We start from the raw sequence: 6,454 nt of genomic DNA, 5'->3' as shown, positions 1-6,454 counted from the left end.
AAAAAAGCTGGGCTCGTAATGAGGCCGAAGAAAGCACGTGTTTGTTGACGAAGAAGCAGCTGCATAACATTCACTTTCATATATATTTATTTCTTGATCTGTTCTTCTGTAAAGTTTACTCACTTTTGATTCATCTCACCTACTTTTTCTGATGAAGTACATTGACCTTTTCATTATCTTTTAATCTGGTTCTCAGTTAGCCCAGTTACATGTCCAGGAAAATCCGATAACTAGAAGAAATCCTGTTTTAAAAACGCCTATTTAGACTTTTTTATATTCATTATCAGGCATATCTGTTTAAGAAAGTGGAAAAATGTCAAGTTTTACCAGATAATATTCACAATCCAAGTTCAAAATAAGAAAACTCTAATGACCCAGCATTCTGGTAGTACTTGAACGCATCACTCACAGACGAATCAATAAGAAATAAGTCTCACTACAGAATTTGTGCGTAACTGAGGTTTTGTGTGTGCGTAAGAGGTGATTTGTGCGTAATTTTGAAATATTTGCATGTGTAATTAGTTTAAAAAAATACAAAAGTAATTGTTAGGAAAGTGTTTTAAATATCCAGGTTTGTAATTTACAGTCTCCAAAAATCCTCTTTCAGCTGATTTGTGCAGCAGACTATTTTCTATTTCCAAGAATTACAGAAAATGGAACCAAATAAACACAACAAGAACCCTAAATGAATTCCTTGGAAATAAAAATTGAACAACTAACTGCATGGAATAGTCTTTAAAATACTGAAAAATGCTGTGTAACTGCAGACATTAAAGTAGAGTGTGCGTCGCACACTCACATGCAGACACACTGACATTTATCTAGGGGTAGTTCATGTTCTAATTGCTGACACTACAGCTCCAGGCTCTATGAACTAAACAGGCTCTCTTGCTGGATACATAATCCATTATTATATATCAGATGCACCAACACAGGCAGGTGCTGCATGAATAATTAAATGTTGCTACATTAGCACTTGTACGGAGGCATGCGTTTAAGCAGACGTCACTGAGTGTGCTAAAAGCACCACAGAACCTCTCCATGCGCATTAAATGGCTTAATGCTCTGCGCCGCATGCAGAAATGATCCACTAGTTAGAAAGAGGAGATCAACCTCAGCATCCTTCCTCTTTGAACTCAATGAAAACAGAAAGCTCTGAATGGAGGATCGGTGGGATATTTGCTGCTCGGAGCGGTTTTCATCCCCTCCTCTGCTCCGTGTTTCCTTCTCCTGCGGTTTAACCGGTACCCTTGTCTGAACCAATGCTGAGGAGCCAGATTACAGGCCGATTCTGTAATGGAGTCCGCAGAGCTGGAGGCAGTCAGGCAAAAGGTCTGCTTAAGCAAGAAATCTACACATTTCCATACCCAACATTAATTGCACTTCAGGCAACTTCATTTTGGAGTTCTGCCCGGCGAGAGATAAGCATGCGGACACAGGAGCCGCAGAGGAAACACAGATAGGCTTGACGCTGCCCGTTTATGCTCTTTTTATCAAAGGGAAAACGTCTAACTCTTGCACAACACGTAAAATTGAAGCGTCTCTGATCTTTAAAAACAATTAGCAAAGGTGTCATAGCAGTGAAATGGTGAGCAAGCGGAGGAGTGTGTCTGTGGACAGGCCCAACCCTTAGATAAACATGAACATCTGACAGCAATAATGATAAAACTCCAGCAACCTGACTTTTTTTGTAATTCAACCCTCTTTATTTTTCCTCATATTTCTTCAACCCCCATCTCTAAAATCCCACTCCCTCTTTACTTTAAAATCCATTGAGAAATGTAATTGATATAAAGTTTAACCTCAAGTACAAAAGGAGTTTATACAAACATATTCCTCGTGTGTCTAAAGATTCATAACTCCTTACTGTAACAGTAAAATCTATCCAACACAAGAGTCCTCCAGCTGTTATGTTTACTGAAAGTGAAGATGTTAAAAAAAGAAGTACAAGGTTTTTATCTGTAAATATTTATTTAATAGCTATTTGACAAACAGTACAAAATTCAGCATATATTCAAAAACTTCGGGTTTAGCCAAACTGTGATCAGATTTTTTTTTCTGAACAATTGCTGACTTCACATCCAGTTAACTCCCGACAAATCAGCAAATCAAACTCAGTCGTGTGCTTTAAAGAGCATATTCAATGATTTTCTCAAGCCTTTCAGAGTAAACTATATCCATATATTTGATAATATGTCATATTTGGCACACTGAACAAGTAGTTTGTAATAAGAGTTAATTTTGTGAACTCTTTTCCCACCTGGAAGTAAAACATCTCGATCTCTGAGGCTCCACCTTTTGTTCCTTGTGGTTGCCGCCCATTTCATGATGTCAACCTAGAGGCGATCTTAGCAGTGTGTCAGCTTTTCATCCATGATAAAAAAAAAAAATAAATAAATAAAAAAACAATTAAAAACTGCAAAGATAGATGTGCAAAAAAATGAAAACGTTTTGATGACTACTGCTAGCTCCACAGAAAAAAAAGTGTGTATGTTAGCCTGGGGGCGGAGCTGCCAACGTTAGAATTTCCTGGAAGGGGCTGTTCACCACTTTGTGATGTCACAATATGAGGATCCACTCGTTTTTGTGAATTAGGAGGGGCTGGTGCTCAGACCATGTGTTTTAGAGGTGGGGTGTCCACCTCATTTGGGTTCAGGAATCACATTCAATCCGTCTGATTTCAAATGGGCGGAACCAGGAACATAATGGCAAAATAACCTATGGTCAGTCAAATTGTTATCTGTAGCTTTGTTTTTGTTTTTTTTTCTCAGTCGGAAAAAAGTGCCTCAACCAACCAAGTAGCCTAATTAATTTTTACATTTTTATTATGTTTATTTCTTAATCTCTTCTTATTCTGGTCTTTCATCTCTTTTGCTCCCCCTAGTGGCGGAATTGCGGATTGCGGTAATTTCTTTAAAGAACCATAACTCACCACAGGAATGGGCTAGAAACACACTTTTTTTCTCCAACATTTTATATATTTTTTTACCATCATGACTGGGCTGGGTAAAACCATCTGGGGGGCCAAATGTTTGACACCCCTGCTTTAGAAGAATGCTCAGAATGGGGGAATTTTTTAAGAGGTATTAACATTAAATACACTTAAAAGCTCAAAAAAGCTGATTTTGTCTGATGTTGCCCCTTTAAAGGCACACTCTTCCTTTTACTCTATTGTAAAAGTGTTTCCAGTGGTCTTTTACTTATGAATATGCTGTTTTTAGCCAACATTTTTTAAAAGTTAGATTTTCTAGACATAGTTTCTGCAGAGCGGCAATAGCTAATCAGAAATTCACATCTTACCGACCTCCATAAATGAAAGCTCCCCGTTTACAAAACCTTGCGCTAGCTTAGAGTGCCTCAAACGCCAACCTAACATTAGCAGTGCAAAAAAAAATAGCGACCAATATTGGAACTATCCAGCCGTACAGTTTTGAGCCAGTTTCCAGCTCAGGTGAGTAAAAAACAAAGACGTTCGTGGATCCAGTCGTCTACAAGTGGATGCATCAGAATGGAGCCGAGCAGGGAGCTTGTGGCCCGCCCACTGTATTATTTACGTCATTAATACAATGTTTTTCAAATCGCGTTTTTTGACTGTTCCCGATTACAACAATTTCAATTAAAAAAAAAGGTATCAAATTTTAAGCTTAGATTTCCTAATATAATCAGAAAAATGCCACAAGAATATGATAAAAACACCAAAAACATAACTTTCATCAGAGTGGGTCTTAAAGATTGCATCATCAGAAGTGCTTGTTTGTGTCAAGTCATGAAAAGAAAAAAACAAAACAACCAAAAACCATTTTTTTTATTACTGTATTAAAACAGCATTAAAAAGAAACCCAAACAAAACTGAGTTAAACCAATTTACCAATTGAAGATTCCCCTTCTGCGGTGCTAATCTGAAACATTGGCTTTCTAAATACCCTCATTTATTATTTCAGGAATTTCCGCCTGTTCTTCTTAATATCCCTGATTTGGGTCATTAGGGTTGTGGGCATTCGCTTACACTTCTCCTAATGTTCCTTATCAGACATTCTAATGTAGACTTTCTGGTTCGCTTTGGCTCATTTAAATGTTGCATGAACCATATTCAGCCAAATCGGAGCTGTCAGACAGACAGTCTCACATTTGTTCCAAAGACACTTCAGTGCACGGGGTGTTTAATGTTCAGGGTGACGGCCGTTACACGCAAACAAGTAACCATTAAAAAGCGGGCTAATTAAAAAGATCTGGACTTAGTAAAGCATAAGGTACATGGAAATTGACATCGATGTGAAGCACATAAGTAAAACACAAGATGGACTTTGCCAATTGTTTTTCTCATCTTTCGTTTTTTTAAATTGTGAGAGGACAAACTAATTCCACTAAGTGACAGGTCGTTGATATAGAACAATTCTGCCTCATTTATAAATCAAGTTGGCCTTAGGTGGGATTGAAATGGAAACAATCACAAAGGGCTCCTGAAAGTCCAAATGAGACAAAATTGCATTATTTACATTGTGGTTGTACTTTGAACAGCTTGATTTAAGGTAAAATGAGGGAGCATCTCTCTGCTGCATCTGACCGTCTCTCATCTAGATGCTTCTGCAGAGTTTGCAGCCGTTGTCATGTAGTTGTGGTCTCACAGGAGGCAGAGGAGGAGCCTGGTTGAGCTATAAGGAACACAATTTTAGGCATAAAGCCTAACGGAGATCAAATTATCTCTTCATCTGATCACGGAAATCAAATTTCCTTATTGTATTTAATTACCATTTAAGAATCAATTAAAGGTTTCTTTAGAATTTATTTAGAATAAGCCCTTAGTTAGCGGTGTTGCTTCTTTATTTTTAACATTTTAACAAAGGAACATATCTTAAATATATTCCGCTGTCAGTGTTTTGGTTGTCACTCTGGTAACAGAGTAATCAGGGCAAGTATTTTAACAATTTCATCAAAAAAACAAACATAAATAAATAAAAAAATAAAAAAAATCAACTTCACTTTTACACGACATGGGATGACATTCCACCTTCCACCTATCCATATGTCCCAAGTTAAGTTTTCTGCTGGTTCCATGGCAACAAATTATTAAATGAGTTTGAGTTATTGAGGAAAAGATTCAATAAAATAACCTAAAAAAATATTTTAATCTAAGGGATCTCAAAATGGGGTTTGATTTTGTTTTAAAAAATACATTTTTACCAATTTAATTTTCATAAAATCAATTAGATTTGGAATTGGTATGTTAGTAATTTGTTTTAGATTATTCAGTTTAGTTCTCTATTCGTTTACTTACTGTATTTTATCCAGATAGGTTTCCGTAACACACCAACACATGATTTTACTTTTCTGTACTTGTATTCTTACGTCTTTTTTACGTGTGTAAATAAATAAATCAATTCAAATCAGACAATTAAACTTTATTTTGAAATGTGGACTTTCCTTTAGCTTCCTGAACTTGTGATGCTGCAGTTGTGGCATTTCTTCGTCCTCCTTTACAAGCAGATCGACAACACAAATACAGTTTGAAAAATTATTAATCATTCCATCCATTTCCTGAACCTTCTAAATCCTTTTGGGTCACATGGTTGCTGGAGCCTATCCCATCTACTGTAGGGCAGAAACAGGGTACGCCCTGAAGAGGTCACCAGTCTGTCAGGGCCAAACATCAGAATCATATTCACACCTAGGGACGATTTAGATCCACCAATTAACCTATGAAGCACATTTTGGGACTGGGGGAGGAAGTCCGATTACCTGGAAAGAAACCCACATATGAATAAGGAGAATATGTAAACTCCACACAGAAAAGTCAAACCAGGGCCTTCTTGCTGTGAGAGCGTCTACATCACCTCCATGCATCCCATTTGAAATATTCCTAAAACTAAAAAGCACCAATAACTGCATCTGTCATCCTTTTCATGTACTGTATGTATCAAGTGGAGCGAAATTCTCAGACTCACTAAATGCTGGAAATGAAGCCTGAAGTTCAATGGATACACTAAAAAACATGCTAAAAAAAACAAAAGTCTCAAAATAAGTGGAACGTTTAGTTATGTCAATCCACCTGGTAATTAAAAAACACTACTAAATAAATGCAAATTTGAGCTCTGATTCAATTTAAATAAATTAACTTTTAAAAAGTACCTGAAGCTCTGGAGTCACATTCCTCCATCTTTCAGCCCTTCATTACAGCTCCTTGGCTTTCAATATTAAGGCTAACAATTTAAATAAATATCAGATTTGTAGTTTAGATCAATTTGTTTTAATTAAAGTTTGGGGATTTTTTGTCGCTAAGTAACTGGACTAAATAGCTTTATGAGCGCTAAAGGTTGCAGAGCCCTGATTCACACTAACACACAAAGTTAATATAAATAGAAACTAAAGCAATAAACAGAAAAGAAATCTTAAAACTAGATTTCACATACATATATTTTTGGTGTAAAATACGTTTTTTTTTTTTTTTTTTTTTTAA

Source organism: Oryzias melastigma, linkage group LG13 (assembly GCF_002922805.2).
Source record: "Oryzias melastigma strain HK-1 linkage group LG13, ASM292280v2, whole genome shotgun sequence".
In the NCBI taxonomy this organism is placed as follows: Eukaryota; Metazoa; Chordata; class Actinopteri; order Beloniformes; family Adrianichthyidae; genus Oryzias; species Oryzias melastigma.
This window is presented reverse-complemented; position numbering follows the sequence as displayed.